We start from the raw sequence: 17,109 nt of genomic DNA, 5'->3' as shown, positions 1-17,109 counted from the left end.
AAATTTGGAGAAACAAAATAAGTGGAGTATTTTAGTCTCTTGTGAAATTGGAATACTGTGGGGCAGAGTCGGGGATGAGGGGGTGTCTAGGATGAGTCTTAGGAATCTGACTTTAGGAGTGACTGAATGTTAAGCCATTACTTGAGTTTGAGATACAGAACAGAAGCCAAATTGATGGGGGAAGGAAGATGATGAATTCAGGTTGGGACATGTTGACTTTGAGATGTCTAAGAAGAATCTGTGTGTTTATGTGTGCGTGTGATGGTTCAGCAGGTAGTTAGATATATGAGTCTGAAACTCAGGGAAGAGGTCAAAGCTAGAGATAAGAGTCATCAGTGTGCAGGTGGTTATTGAACTATGGGTGTGTGTGTGTGTGTTCTTGCAAGAAGAAGATATATAGAAGAACAGTTGACCAAAGTCTGCTAGTGTTTAAGAGACAGGATAGGAGTCAAAGGAGAGGAAGTCAAAGGAGAGGAAGAAGATTACAGAAGATGAAGAGAGCCAGGACAGAAGAGTATCATGAAAGCCAAAAACAGAAGGTTAATTTCAAAATTAAGTGACTAAGTGACATCTTCAACTGGAGCAGCACAAGAACAGAAGAGAGGTCTATTCACATGACGTATTAAAGATTTCATTGAAACAATATGAGGAACATAAAGATTTCATTGAAACAGTATGAGGAACATTTGGTGACGTCTGTGAATCATTTCATTGTCATGGTGGTGAAGGAGGAGCAATAAATGGAGAAAGCAGTTGTATTTCCAAGTTTTTCCAAGAAATTTAAATGATTTTGACAATGTTTGACTGCATTACACAAAACTATCCAAATTCCTTTCTATCCAAAGAAAATTTCATGTAAGTGGTAATTGATTTCAGTAATTACTGACTTGTCAAAGAATTTTAATATTAGAAATTGTTTTTAATTATCTATAGGTAGACCTATTATCAAAGGTATTTTGGCTCTGGACTAGGGGAGATGGTGAGAAAAAGATCCACATATTTTGAGAAAAAAAAATATATATAAAGTTAAAAACTTTGTAAAACTATTTTGTTTGGAGATAATATATGTAGTAAATATGTAGTAAGTATGTAGCATATAGTAAAACAAAAGTGAGTGAATGCTAAACGCACATTTCAAAATGATTCTTATTTCTCAAGAGGGAGGAAGGGGAAAAGCCATCAAGAGGTATCAACAGGAAGCTCCAAGGACGTTAGTAGTGTTCTCTTTCTTAAGATGGGTCATAGGACACAGTTGTTAAGTTACTCTTTATAACTCTTTATATACATTAGCTATGTTATTTTTATGTTTGAAATAGTAAATAGGAAGAAGTACACAGTGGTTCTTCAGAGAGCCAGGGTCAAAGCAGATTTTTTTTTTGTTTGTTTCTTTTCCCTGTTTTCTTTTGTTATTTTGTGTGGGAAGAGCCTTGTGCCTGGTTATAGTTGGAAGGAAGAAAGCAACAACAAGTGAGAGAAGTTCCTGAGTAACAGAAGTAGACCCAGAGGACCCAAATGGAAGACTGGCCTATCAGAGGGGTGAATTTGAGAAGAAGAATAGGTGTGGATAGATATGAATTCATAGGTGAGGAAAAGGAAATTGAGATGATTGGTGCCTTGTAGTCTCGATTGTGTTCATGAAATGAGAGGAAAGGTTTACCCAGGGTTGAGTGAACTCAGGTTTGAGGGAAGGGACGAGTTTTCAGACACCAGTCTGTGGGAAATGGGAGTAAGACCTTGCATGTGTCCAGAAGGGCTGCTGAGTGCAGTAGAAGGCCCAGCATCTGTCTTGTTCACTGATGTAAATGCCAGACACGTTCCCTGATAGTACAGAAGGAAGGAAAAATACATGAGAAATGGTTCCTTGGTGCTTAAAAAATAAGCCAGCCTTTCAAGTCCAGGGATGCCCCTCCTGCTCTAATGTACGCTGAAGCGACTGCTTGTCCTCACTGGTCACATCCACAACTTTAGTTCCATTTTCCCCCCATGTTCATGTCTGAACTTGCTCTGTCCTTTTCATGTTTCCCTTCATTTTTTGTGTTGTGTTAGGAGCGAACATGGAAAGTGATTATAGAACTAGGAGAAGCCATGGAGAGGACCTCTTCCAAACTACCATTTAACAAAGAAGTTGTGATCCTGAGAGGTTACATATCTTGCTCAAGGTCACAAAGTAAGTTCATAACAAAACGTGGACTAGAACCCAGGTCAGCTGACTCAGAGGCCGGTGTTCTTTATTAGTTCCTGAGAAATCATGGAACTTAGCCCAGATATGTTCTTCAGTTTTTAATTCAAGATTCCACTAAGACTGCCTAATTTTCATGATGCTTTGAAAGAGGCAATCAAGAAAGGCCCAACTGTAATGCCAGCCCTCACTGTGACTAGAGGATTACAATCCATGTATTTCCTGACATTCAAACTATCACAAGTATATAGCTCCATACTAGATTATAAACTCCTTAAGGATAGGGGTCATTTCTTTTCTTCTCTTTTCTTTTTTTAAGTTTTTATTTTAATCACCTGGTGCTTATCATGACACGTGTTCTCCTTAATCCCCATCACCTATTTCACCCATCCCCCACCCATCTCCTCTCTGGTAACCATGTTTGTTCTCTATAGTTAAGAATCTATAGTTTCGGGCACCTGGGTGGCTCAGTGGGTTGGGCCTCTGCCTTCAGCTCTGGTCATGGTCTCAGGGTCCTGGGATGGAGCCCCGCATCGGGCTCTCTGCTCAGCAGGGAGCCTGCTTCCCCCTCTCTCTCTGCCTGCCTCTCTGCCTATTTGTGATCTCTCTCTGTCAAATAAATAAATAAATCTTTAAAAAAAAGAAAAGAATCTATAGTTCCTTCCCTCCTTCCTTCCTTTCCTTTCTCTCCTTTCTCTTCTTTTCCTTTCCTTTTTTATTTATTTGTCAGAGAGACAGAGAAAGAGAGAGCACAAGCAAGGTGAGCGGTAGTCAGAAAGAGAAGCAGGCTGGCTCCCTACTGGGCAAGGAGCCTGATGCGGGGCTTGATCCCAGGAACTTTAGATCATGACCTGAGCCAAAGACACTTAACTGACTAAGCCACCCAGGCATCCCAAGAGTCTATAGTTTCTTGATTCGCCTTTCTTTTTCTTTTTTTTTTTTTTTGCTTTGTTTCTTAAATTCTACATATGAGTGAAATCATGCAATATTTGTCTTTCTGTGACTGACTTATTTTGCTTAGCATAATACTCTCTAGTCCCACCCATGTCATTGAAAATGGCAAGATTTCATTCTTTTTTATGGCTGAGTAATATTCCATTGTATGTATACATATATGTATATATAAATATATATTTCTTATCTATATCTATATCTATATCTATATCTATATCTTTATCTATACACACACACACACCGATATTCTTTATCCATTCATCACTTGGATGAAGTGGACACTTGGGCTGTTACCATATTTTGGCTATTGTACTTATTTAATGCTGCTATAAACATGGGGTGCATGTATCCCTTTGAATTAGTATTTTTGTATTCTTTGGGTAAACACCCAGTAGTGTGATTGCTGGGTCATAGAGTAGCTCTATTTTTAACTTTTTGAGGAACCTCAAAAAGTTCTCCAGAGTGGCTGCACCAGTTTGTATTCCCACCAACAGTGCATTGCATAATTGTTCCTTTTTTTGCCACATCCTGGCCAACATCTGTTGTTTCTTGTGTCGTTGATTTTAGCCATTCTGACAGGTGTGTAGTGATATCTCATTATAGTTTTGATTTGCAGTTCCCCAATAATGCGTGATGATAAGCACCTTTTCATGTGTCTGTTGGTCATCTGTATGTCTTCCTTGGAGAAATGTCTGCTCATGTCTTCTGCCCACTTCTAATTGGATTATTTGGTTTTTGAGTGTTGAGTTTTATAAGTTTTTATATATTTTGGATATATTGGATATGTCATTTTCAAATATCATCTCCCATTCAATAGGTCGCGGTTTAGTTTTTCTGATTGTTTCCTTCACTGTGCAGAAGCTTTTTATTTTTATGTACTCCCAGTAGCTTATTTTTGCTTTCATTTCCCTTGCCTCAAGGGACCTATCTCGAAAAAAGTTGTTATGGCCAGTGTCGGAGAAATTGCTGCCGGTGCTCTCTTCAGGATTTTTATGGCTACAGGTCTCACATTTAGGTCTTTAATCCATTTTGAATTTATTTTTGTGTATGGCGTAAGAAAGTGATCCAGGGGCACCTGGGTGGCTCAGTGGGTTAAGCCTCTACCTTCAGCTCGAGTCATGATCTCAGGGTCCTGGGATCGAGCCCCACATCAGGCTCTCTGCTCTGCGGGGAGCCTGCCTCCCCCCCTTTCTCTGCCTGCCTCTCTGCCTACTTGTGATTTCTGTCTGTCAAATAAATAAATAAAATCTTAAAAAAAAAAAGAAAGAAAGAAAGAAAGTGGTCCAGTTTCATTCTTTTGCATGTTGCCATCCAGTTTTCCCAATGGCATTTGCTGAAGAGACTGTATTTCTCCCAGTAGATATTCTTTTCTGCTTCATCAAAGATTAATTGATGATATAATTGTGGGTTTGTTTCTGGATTTTCTATTTTGTTCCATTCATCTCTGTGTCTATTTTTATGACTATACTATACTGTATTGACTACTACAGCTTTGTACTATAACTTGAAGTTCAGAATTGTGATGCTTCCAGCTTTGCTTTTCTTTTTCAAGATTGCTTTGGTTATTCAGGATCTTTTGTGGGTCCATACAAATTTTAGGAGGGGTCATTTCTTATTCATTTTATTATTTCCTCATCACCCAGCACAGAGTCTTCTAGTTAATAGGATCACATGAAGGGAAAAGAAAGAAAGAAAGAAAGAAAGAAAGAAAGAAAGAAAGAAAGAAAGAAAGAGAAAGAACGAACTAAGACCATCTTAGAAATCAAACTCACCTGGAAAGTAACTGAGCTCTTGTTCATGGAATGTTGTTCCATAGCTCATGAACTCATGCCAGAACAAGGTTCAGATTCTTATTCTGGTCTTATGCCTTCTGACCAGTTGTTCCAAGGACCCACCTCCCCACCTACAGAGAAAATAACAGTGATGGTAGTAGCTATGAAATTTTAAAAAGAGTGATGGCCTCCAGAGTGATGTAAGGGCTCTCGGGCTACTGTAAAGCAGGGGTACACTCTGTCTGATTCAAGACTAAAGCACTGTCACATCAGCTGTGGGCAACAGAGAACTTTCACCTCTGTACTTCTGCTTTCTCTGCATTTTACTACCAAGCAGCTCATAGAAGAAGGAGGGGTATTAAGCTTATTATTTGCAGAGTAACAGAAAGCTGAGTCAGGTAAGGTTGGTTATATTCCAAAGTAAACTCAGACCAGAAACCATCTGAGTGTTTCTGTTGGCAAGCGTAGATTCAAAAAGTATAAAAACTATATCATGGAGTAAAGTAATATTCTATATCCTCCCCATAACCTACTTGCCTACTGACCAAACACACATCCCATTCCTATTAAAAAGATACTCAACCGGGGGCGCCTGGGTGGCTCAGTCATTAAGTGTCTGCCTTCAGCTCGGGTCGTGGTCCTGGAGTCCTGGGATCGAGCCCCGCATCGGGTTCCCTGCTTGGTGGGAAGCCTGCTTCTCCCTGTCCTGCTCCCCCTGCTTGTGTTCCCTAACTCACTGTCAAATAAATAAATAAAACCTTTAAAAAAAAAAAAGATATTCAACGGCTACCCTCTCCAGGATCAGTAAATGCGCCATATGATTCCCCCCTCCCCACTTAGAAATAGGTACTAAAGGCAAAGGACAGCAGCCTTTGTTCAATAATTATACTTCCCCTAAGAGAGAAGCCCAGGTTTCTCCCCCCATTAATTGTGGAAATAAGTATAAGAATACCAGAGAAGAGAGGAAACTAACATTTGTTAAACACTCGCTCAAGTTAGCTGCTAGAAACTCTCAGTTAATCCTCACAGGATGCTTCTATTAAGGTCCCTGTTTTGGAAAAAGGGGTACTGAAATCCAGAGAAGTTAGGGAACTTATGCAAGCTCTTACCAGCAGGAGTAGCAAAAGAAGGATCTATACGCCATAGTTCATGCTCTTTCTATTATGTGACTATATTTCCCCTTAAAGGAACATGTCAGAACCCAGTTTCCTTTAGGGAAATCTGGGAAATTGAAAGCACCCAAACTAATATAAAACTTGACTTGCATCTTTTCTAAACCTTCCTCAGGCCCATTTGTGAGTTGGTTCATATCCTTTCCAGAGACTCTTGGGCATACAGGACCCCAAGGTTTGGCTTATTTGACTTGAAGTATACTGCTTTGTTCATTCCCAATCTGAGATAATTTCAAGGGTTAATGGATTCGACCCATGGAAGAGAGTGACATTTGGCCTTTGTTGGTAAAGAAGGTAGGAATGGCAGGGTGAAGAGAGTAAGCAACATTACCCGTCTCAACTCTGACTATATGGATGATTAGCTGCACCTGCTTCTTCTCCTTTGCATGTACTGTTTGCTCTGCCTGGCACTGTATCCACCCTACCTATGCTTACCTGTTTTTCAAGGAAGTTTTAGGGACACTTCCTTCTATAATCTTTCTCCTGTTTCTTGCGGGGTGAGTCAGAGTCCTCCTTTCATTGTCATAACTCTGCACACTCTATTAAGATATTTAATATATGTGTCATAAAAGTTGAAGTACTCTTTCTTCACCAGAGTTTCACCTTATTGTAGTCAAGGTCCTTCTCTGAAGATTGACAAAATCCATTTTCAAGAGTAGAAAGGTAAACGGACAGGCACCAAGACAATTCAAAGGGGAAAAGAAGAGTCTCTTCACCAGATGGCTGGGACAGTTGGATATGCAAAAATGAAGTTGGATCATGACCTCACACCATATACAAAAGTTAATTAAAATGGATCATAGACATAAATGTAAGAAATAAAACTGTAAAAATCTTAGAAGAAAACACAGGAGTGAATCTTCATGTTCTTGAGTTAAGCAATGGTTTCTTAGGACACCAAAAGCACAAACAACAAAAGAAAAAAATAGGTAAACTGGACTTCATTAAAATCAAAAGCTTCTGGGATGCATGGGTGGCTCCATCGGTTAAGCATCTGCCTTCAGCTCAGGTCGTGATCCCAGGGTCCTGAGATCCAACTCTGCATCAGGCTCCCTGCTCAGTAGAGAGCCTGCTTCTCCCTCTCCCGCTACTGCTTCTCCTGCCTGTGTGCTCGTTCTCTCACTCTCTTTCTCTCTCTCTCAAATAAATATATTTTTTAAATTTTATTTATTTATTTTGACAGAGAGGGATCACAGCAGGCAGAGAGGCAGGCAGAGAGAGAAGGGGAAGCAGGCTTCCCGCTGAGCAGAGAGCCCCATGTGGGGCTCGATCCCAGCACCCTGAGACCATGACCCGAACTGAAGGCAGAGGCTTTAACCCACTGAGCCACCCAGGCACCCCTCAAATAAATATTTTTAAAGATTTTTGAAGGATCAGAATTTAAAAACCAGATGTATGGCTGAACAAAATATGCCAGATCTGTACAATGGAATATTATTCAACAATAAAAAAGAATGGGGGTGCCTGGGTGGCTCAGTTTGTAAGCATCCAACTCTTGGTTTCCAAAGGCTCAGGTCATGATCTTAGGGTCATAAGATAGAGTCCCCCAAGTTAGGCTCCCCGCTCAGCAGGGAGTCTGCTTGAGGATTCTTACTCTCCCTCTCTCTCTCCCTCCCCCTGCTTGCACTCTCTCTCTCTCTCCCTCTGAAACAACAACAACGGAAATAAAAAGGAATGAAGCACTGATACATGCTACAAGATTGGATGAACCTTGAAACCATGCTAAGTGAAAGAGGCAGAGATATATGATTACACTTATAGGAAATATCTAGAATAGGCAAGCCCATGGAGACATAAAGGAGGCTAGTGGTTGCCAGGGTCAGAGGGATTGGGAGGAAATGGGAATGGGAAATGAGGAATGATGGCTTTGGGTTGATGAAAATGTTCTAAAATCAGATGGTGGTAATGGTTGCACAACTGTGAAGATACCAGCAATCACTGAATTGTATGCTTTAAAGTACTGAATTTTATGGCATATGAATTATATGTCAACAAAGCTATCTTTTGAAAAAAGAAAAAGAGAAATAGCAAGAAAGCACTAAGACTTCTAGAACCATATGAGGGTGACTTTCAGATTCATTAGGAAAAACTGTCCCAGGAATACAAAGCAGGAACACTTAGCAAAGTTGTTGAAACCTTCAGAGTGTCTTCTTAGATACATCTGAGTTGTCTTTTGTAGTGCTTGAGTAATTAAATCTGTAAAACTATATGGAACTGTGAATTAAGTGATGAACAGATAAATAAAATGGGATGTTATGGGCTGAATTATGCTCCCCACCCCCCACCAATTCATATGTTGTTGAAGTCCTAACCTCCAGTACTTCACAAGGTGACTATATTTGAAGACATGGTCTTTAAAGAGATAATTAAGTTAAAATGACGTCATCAGGGAGGGCTCTAATCTAATCTAGCTGTTGCCCTATAAGAGGAGGGCACAGGCGCATACCAAGGGAAGATAAATGTGGAGGTGTGCCATCTTCAAACCCAGGACAAAGGCAGAAAAAACCAACCCTGCCAACACCTCCATCTCAGACTTCTAACCTCCAGAACTGTGAGAAAATAAAAATTTTTTTTAAACCACCCAGTGTGGTTTGTTACAGCAGCCCCAGCAAACCAATAAATGTGGTATATGTATACAATGAAATATTCAGCCATAGAAAGGGATAAGTAGTGATGCATGCCACAACATGGATGAACCTTGAAAACATGATGCAAAAAGAAAGAAACCAGTCTAGGGGCGCCTGGCTGGCTCAGTTGGGAGAGCATGTGACTCTTGATCTTGGGGTTGTGAGTTCAAGCCCCATCCTGGGTATAGCAATTAAACAAACAATTTTAAAAAAAAAAGAAAGTCAGTCTCAAGTGACTACATGTTGTTTGACTCAATTTATGTAAAATGTCCAGAATAGGTAAATTAGTAGAGATAAAAAGTACATTAGTGGTTCCCTAGGGCTTTAGGGAAAGAGGACTTGGGAAAATGGATTCACTAATGGGTTAGGGGAATTTTTTTGTGGGTATGAAAATGTTCTGAAATTGACTGTGGTGATTGATTGTACAACTCCATAGATATATGCAAAACCACTGAATTTTATACTGTAGGTGAAAATGGTATGTGAATTATATCTCCATAAAGCTGTTACTTTAAAAAAAAAAGCATCATGGAAAGCAAGGGAAATAATTTCTAGGAAAGTGAGTTTATGCCCCATAAACAGTTTTGAAGGTAGAACACTCTAATAAGTGGTGACACACACAACAAATAAAGGCAGCCGGATCTCTGCTTCTTTCAGAAAATAAGCAAGATAGGGAGCTGGCCTAGAATAGATCAGGGTCTCAGGGTCTCACAGCCTCAGCATTACTGAGAGTTGAGCTGCAGAATTGTTTTGTCGTGGGGGGTGTCCTGCATATTGCAAGACGCTTAGCAGGACTTCCATGCTCTACCCACTGGACGCAAACAATACCGCCATCACCCCCAGTTGTGACAACGACCAAAAGTATCCACAGACCCATCGCCACTGTTGAGAACGCAGTGGGGGGGCTGGAGAAATGGCCCTAGAGGTTAACCTTACAATGTAATAAACAGACCCCCACTTGCTTGAATTTTAATTTTGCTGCCTTTTAAGGAAGGGCAGTAGAGTGGAGGTAGAAGAACTCAAGCACCATTTCGAAAGAGAAAATGTGTCTATCTGATATCAGAAAGATAAGGGGGGTGTCAGGACAGTTCCAGATACAGTTTGCCAAAATTGTCTTTCGCAACTTTTTGGTACAAATTCTGCCATTCTTCATGACATCATAACTTCTTCCCTTGAAATAGTAAAGCTTTCCAATATCTTTTTAAAGACACCGCAAAAGCCTGAGTGTCCTACCTATAACATGTTGATCCTGTACATCCATATGACTCATAACAATTTAGGTAATGCTGGATAAAAACAATCCGCAAAGCTTAGTGGCTCATTACAATTTTTATTTTTCTCATGCCATGTGTTCATCATGGCTTGTTTGGGGCTCTGCTCCATGTCTCCTCACTCTGGAATCTAGGCTCTTAGAAGAGCTACTGTCATGAACATTGATAGTAACGTGGTAAAGGGAAATGTGTTCGGGGCAGGGGGGGTCTTGAACTGGCAATCACATGTTTCTGCCCAGAACTAACACTTCTGCCCACAATTCCCAAAACCCCACCCAACCACAGGGGGCCAGAAAATGCAATCATACCATGTGCCCAGAAGACGGAGAGCCAGACATACTTAATATATAGTGTTACATACCCTCAAAGTACCCTTCCATATTGCTTTCCCTGTTCATATAATCATATACCTTTACACATATTTAATATCCATATGCAGGACAGTACCACTGTTGCTCCAAAGGGTTCATATTATTTGTTTCTGTTTGTTTTGTTTTGTTTTGTTTTAATGAGTCATATTATAAGTATTCTTTTCCATCATGCTTGTCTCAGCCAACTCTCTCATGGAAAACCTTCCAGTACAGCTGGTATATCTCTAATTCATTCTTTTTAATGATTACATAATTTCCCATGGTGAAGATAAACCACAATTTTCTAAGTCAAATGGATGGCTAGAACTCAGAAGAGGCCCAGGTTCTCTGATATTTGGTAATCTATACATTTGTATCCTGTCATCTCAAACTGGGAGAAATTGGCTTTAATTCCTGCCCCCCTGCCACGAATGCCAAGTCCTTAGTTCTAATGTTAGAGAGTGCTGGTTGCTAAGCCCAGGCACTCAAGGAAGAGAATAAAACTCGATTTCTTTTTTTTTTAATTCTCTCACTCATCTAAATACATCCTTTCCCTACTTTCTTCATCTAAAATAAGGGAAAATATGGGCTTTATTAAGAAACAAAAGGCACCATATCAAGTTTTATTTTTAACTACAGGCAAACTGCATCAAGCATAATTTCTCCTTTCCTCTGCTCACCCCCTCTACTTCTCTGACTCTCCAGTCCTCTTCTTTCCCCGTCCCCTCCTTGTCCTTACTCTTCCCTCTTTTTTCTCTTCTGGATATCTTTAACTTGTCTTCCATTTCACTTATCTCAAATTAAAATTAAGAGAATGTAGAGGAGGGAAATGGTTAAAGATAAGGAGGACAAGGAAAAGCATGTCAAACCTCTTATGCAAATGATGTTCCTTGTCCAGTGATCTCCTTAGACAGGACATGAAAAGGTACCCAAACCACTAGTCTTCTCAGCTGTCAGCTTTAACTTAAAGCTACTACCTCTCCAAAACACTCAGCCCTCCCTTCACACTGTAGCTTGTGCAATATCAACAAAAGAGCAAGTATATTAAAATAAGAAAGGAAGATTGTCTTTGCAGAATCACTTTCTGATGTTTTCTCTGTGGGTTTTTCTTAGTTTTTTTTTTTTTTTTTTTTTAAATCTCAGGTTTGTGAGTACAAGCCCTGTGGAGCCTACTTTTTAAAAAAGGAAAAAAAAAGACCTGAGCTGAAATCAAGAGTTGGACGCTTAGCTGGCTGAACCACCCAGGTACCTCTGAAGTATTTTAGAGTGTAATTCTAAAGGACTTATCCCTTAAACATCTGCTTTTTATTTTTAAATTATTTTTTTAAAGCTAAACTCCTCAGGGACTTAGCCTCTTTGAATGGTGTTATCCAAATTATTAGAAGTCTAAATTTTTATTTTTTAATTCAAATTAGTTATTTCCTTTTTCCTCCTTATTGAAATTGACCTATCCTATATCTCTACTACATGACCTATGAGGTAGCTAATCAAGTAAAGTAATCTAATAATTGGTTACTGGAAGAAATCTACCACCCTGCTCCTCTCCCTCATCAAATCAAGGTACTCAGCTTTCCAGGTAGCGTAAGTAAGTTTAGAAATAGTGTCTACAGACGTGCTGCAGGCCCTGCATTCACTGATGTGAATCCGAAACCAGGTAAAAAGGGAGGGTGAAGCCTGACAAACTGGTGTGAACAGACAAGGACTCTCTGCCTTCATTCAGGGTATTGCTCCTCAAAAAATGGGGAAGGACAGGAAGGATTTGCAGAGCTGGTTTTTCTGCACTTCTGGCTAAGAAAACAAGGGAGTAGAACAGGCTTGATCATGAGGGGAACCTGTGTTGAACATTAAATGAAAATGGAGGCTTTTTAAAAATGTTGATCAATACAGGGTTTAAAAAGAATGAGAAGAGAACCTTCCAGTAATGGAAGCATGAATAGACAGGCAATTTCTTTCTGCAAAAACCAAACAAAAAAATGTATAAAGCTAGAAAAAATTGTCAAGACTAGCCATTTCCAGGAACTGGAAATTGACCAAAGTCAGACAATGAATCAAGACACTGTTGTGACTTTGTTAAATTGACATTTGTTAAGTAAGAGTCCTAGGGCGTCTGATGGCGAGACTCTGTTCACCAAAAGACTACTATTGAAACAGAGATTTGTATTTTTCAAAGGTCCTGGAGAAGGTGCAAGTCATGCCTTGAGGGACCACATGGGGAGGTCAAGGCAGGGCGCAGGTAGAGAGTGTGATAGGACCTGGCACACATATCCACAAGTGGAGCCCCTGGGATTCCCAGGCTGGTCAGTTCCAGTCAGAAAGAACAGGATTTGGTAAGCTTCACAGGGGTCTTATTTAAGGAGTGCACACAGGGTAAGCCCTGGGTGAGGGGGGTGGGTGTGAGAAGGGTGGAGAGGGGTTTGGAGGGTGGGGACACACCCCTGGGGTAGTGCTACCAGGAACTTCCGTGTACTAATGACTCTGCAGTTGATCTCTGGGGCATGCTCTCAGGACGGGCTCATGCCAGTTCAAGGCCTCTGCTGGCCACCTGCCCACACAAAATGGTGGAGGAGACAGCGGTGTTATGGAGTAATTCAGCTAAACTCCCAACAGCAGCTTTTGTTTTTGAAAAGCTACTATATCTTCAGGCAAAACAGGCCATGGGCTTTTTGCCCTCAGGCTTTTTGCCTGAGGCTGCTGCCATTATCTCCTCCACTCAGTCAATGACTTATTTTTCCTTTTTTTTAAATTGACATATAATGTATTATTTGTCCCAGGGGTACAGGTCTGTGAAGTAATGTGGAGCTAGCTATGTAAACAAGTAGTTTTGCTGCCAGGAGAAACAGATGCAGTTTAGGGTGGTGACTAGGGGGTTGAAAATCCTTGGCTCTATGAGTGAAACAAGGGAATGAGCAGGGAAGGGGAGGCAGAGAGAGGGGGGAGTCAGAAAAGATAACTGAGGAATTAATGGCTGAAAACTTCCCAAGTTTCATGAAAAATATTAAACTACAGACCCAAGCCACTCAGCCAAGATCAAAGAATAAAATAAAACAAAACACAGAAGAACTGCAAAAAGATATATTAGAGTCAGACTGCTGAAAGCCAAAGATAAGAGGAAAAACTTGAATGCAGGAAAAAAAGTAACTCCCTGGGGGATAACAATATGATTAATAGCTGATTTCTCATCAGCCAGAAGCCAATGAAATGACATAATCAAAGTGTTGAAAGGAAAAACTGCCAACTAAGACTTCTATATCCAGCTTATTTTTCACAAATGAAAATGAAATAAAGATATTTCCGGATAAACAAAACAGAAAGAATTCATTGGTAACAGAACTGATCTGTAAGAAATATTAAAGGATATCCTTCATGTTGGAAGTAAATGAGATTAAAGCATTATTCAAATGCACAGGAAGGAATGAAGAGCACTCGAAATGGTAAATATGTAATTAAATAGAAAGACGATATATCCTCTCTGTTTCCTGAAAAATGTAAGACTATTTAGTGCTCAGTTCAACAGCATAGATACTAAAATTGGAACGATACAGAGAAGATTAACATGGCCTCTGCACATGCAGGATATGCAGACATATTTTTTTTAAGATTTTTTTTTTTTTAGATTTTTTATTTCTTTATTTAACAGAGAGAGAGAGATCACAAGTAGGCAGAGAGGCAGGCAGAGAGAGAGGGGGAAACAGGCTCCCTGCTGAGCAGAGAGCCCCACGTGGGGCTTGATCCAAGGACCCTGAGATCATGACCTGAGCTGAAGGCAGAGGCTTAACCCACTGAGCCACCCAGGTGCACCTGCAAACATATTTTTGTATTGAATCACTATATTGTACACCTAAAACTAATATAACACATATGTTAACTATACTGTAATTAAAATTAAAAACTTAAGAAGTTTTTTGAAATGACTATTTAAAGCAATAAGTGTAATGCTGTTGGTTTATAATATAGATGTTATATACATAAATTTATATTTCTTCATCGTTAATACATATCTCAACAATGGCATGATGAAGGGGGTAGGATATGGAGCTATAAATTAGCAAAATGGCTACATTTTACCAGAATTAAGTTAATATTAACCTAAAGTAGACAGTGATGCATACCATAATTTCTAGAGCCAGCACTAGGAAAAAATATTTTCAAAACTATAGCTAAAAAAATGAAAAGAGGAATTAGAATAGTACATCCAAATTATGTTATACACAAAAGACAGCAGTAAATAAGGAACAGAGGGACAAAAAAGGTGTGAGAGAACAAGAGGAATTTGAAATTAAAAACACATTTACATTAGCAACCCCCCGAAAAGAAATACTTAGGTGTAAAACTAACACAATAAGTATAAGATCTGTTTGAAGAAAACCACAAAACTCGGATGAATGAAACGAAAGAACTAAATAAATGGAGAAATATTCCATGTGCATGGATAGGAAGACAAAGTCTTGGTATGGTCAAGATATCAGTTCTTCCCGACTCGACTGATAATTAAATGTAATCTCAATCAAGAGCCCAGCAAGTTGGGGCGCCTGGGTGGCTCAGTGGGTTGAGCCTCTGCCTTCAGCTCGGGTCATGATCTGAGGGTCCTGGGATCGAGCCCCGCATCGGGCATTCTGCTCTTCAGGGAGCCTGCTTCCCCCGCCCCCAGCCTGCCTCTCTGCCTACTTGTGCTCTCTATCTGTTAAATAAATAAATAAAATCTTTAAAAAAAAAAAAAAGAAAGAAAGAAGAAAAGAACCCAGCAAGTTATTTCATGGATATAGACAAATTGATCCTAAAGTTTATATGGAGAGGCAAAAGACCCAGAATAGCCGACACAATATTGAAGAAGAACGAAGAACAAAGGACTCACGCGACCCAACTTCAAGACTTCCTATAAATCTACAGTAATCAAGAGACTGTGGTATTGGCAAAGAAATAGGTAAATATATCAATGAAACAGAAATATATAGAGAGCCCAGAAATAGACCCTGATCAACTGATCTTTGACAAAAGAGCCAAGGTAACACAGTGGAGCAATATGGTCTCTTCAACAAATAGCTCTGAACAACTGGATATCCACTCGCAAAAAAATTAATCTAGACACAGACCTTACACCCACCACAAACGATGACTCAAAATGAACCATAGATCTAAATGTAAAATGTAAAGCTATAAAATTCCTAGAAGACATATAAGAGAAAACCTAGATGACCCGGGGTATGGTGATGCCTTTTTAGATACAACACCAAAGACATAATCCATGAAAGAAATAACTGATAAGTTGGACTTCGTTAAAATTAATAATTTTTTTAAGATTTTATTTATTTATTTGAGAGAGAGAGAGACACAGCGAGAGAGAGATAGAGCACAAGCAGGGGGAGTGGGAGAGGGAGAAGCAGACTCTCCACCGGGCAGGGAGCCCAACGCAGGGCTCGATCCCAGAACCCTGGGATCATGACCCGAGCTGAAGGCAGACACCCAACAACTGAGCCTCCCAGGCACCCCTAAAATTAATGTTTATAAAAATGTTTATAAAAAGATTTTGTAACATGCTTTTTAAAGTACTTTATAATACATTGTCTCATTTGATTCCTATAATAATGATAACTCTGGCAACTAACTGTGTTTCCTATATATAATTATATAATGTTAAATTTTAAAACTTCTGCTCTGCAAAAGACAAAATCAAGAAAATGAGAAGACAAGCCACAGACTGGAAGACAATATTTGCAAAAGACACCTGATAAAGGACTGCTATCCAAAATAAACAACTCTTATAACTGAAGAAAAAAAAATTAAAAATGAGTCAAACACCTTGACAGACACTTCACCAAAGATATACAAATAAGCATCTGAAAAGATGCTCCCCATCATAGTATGTCATCAGATAACTGCAAATTCAAATGATGACATACCTCTTAGAATGGCCAAATTCAGTGTCTGCAACACTGACAACACCAAATGCTGGTGAGCTGCATATGTTGCTAGTGAGAATGCAAAGTGGTACAGCCACTCTGGAAGACAGTTTGGCAATTCCTACAAAACACACACTTACCATACGATCCGGCAGTCTCGCTCCTTGGTGTTTACCCAAAGGAGCTAAAAACTTACGTTCATACAAACACCTGCACACAGATGTAACAGCTTTATCCGTGATTTCCAAATCTTAAAAGCAATCAAGATGTCCTACAATAGATGAATGAATAAACTGTGGTACATCCAGACATGAAAAGACACAAAAGAAAAGTGCATATTACTAAATGAGAGAAGCCGATCTGAAGAGGCTACATATTTTACGATTCCAACCTTCGACATTCTAGAAAAAGCAAAGCTGTGGAGACAGTAAAAAGGGGTGGTGTCGGGGGTGGGGGAGGGGGAGAGATGAACAGGCAGAGCACAGAGAATTTTTAGGGCAGTGAAAATACTGTGTGATATTTATAATGATGGATACATGTCATTATACTTTTGTCCAAACCCACAGAATGCACATCAAGAGTGAACCCTAGGGGCACCTGGCTGGTTCAGTCAGTTAAGCGTCTGTCTTCAGCTCAGGTCATGATCCTGGGGTCCTGGGATGGAGCCCCAAATTAGGCCCCCTGCTCAGTGGGGAGCCTGCTTCTCCCCTCTCCCTGTGCCCTTCCCACCACCCCTACCCAATACCTGCACTCTCTCTCTCAAATAAACAAATCTTTAAAAAAACAGAAATGAACCCTAAGGTGAACTGTGGACTTGGGGTGATTATGATGTGTCAGTGTGGATTCATCCTTGGTTAAAAAAAAAATCACCGAATACTACTCAGGCA

At 39.9% G+C, this 17,109-nt stretch overlaps 1 protein-coding gene across 2 annotated transcripts in view; it reads left to right on the top strand.

Moving 5' to 3' along the window:
* The window catches only part of TMEM45B (transmembrane protein 45B), a 57,585-nt gene that overhangs the window by 32,889 nt on the left and 7,587 nt on the right, over positions 1-17,109 (top strand). For both annotated transcript variants that reach the window (XM_080815840.1, XM_080815841.1), the window contains exon 2: positions 11,469-11,570. The gene's annotated coding sequence lies outside the window, so the exon portion shown is untranslated. The remainder of the gene's footprint in view (positions 1-11,468; positions 11,571-17,109) is intronic.

The sequence above is a fragment of the Martes martes genome (assembly GCF_963455335.1).
Source record: "Martes martes genome assembly, chromosome: 10".
NCBI classification, from domain to species: Eukaryota; Metazoa; Chordata; class Mammalia; order Carnivora; family Mustelidae; genus Martes; species Martes martes.
This window is presented reverse-complemented; position numbering and strand designations above follow the sequence as displayed.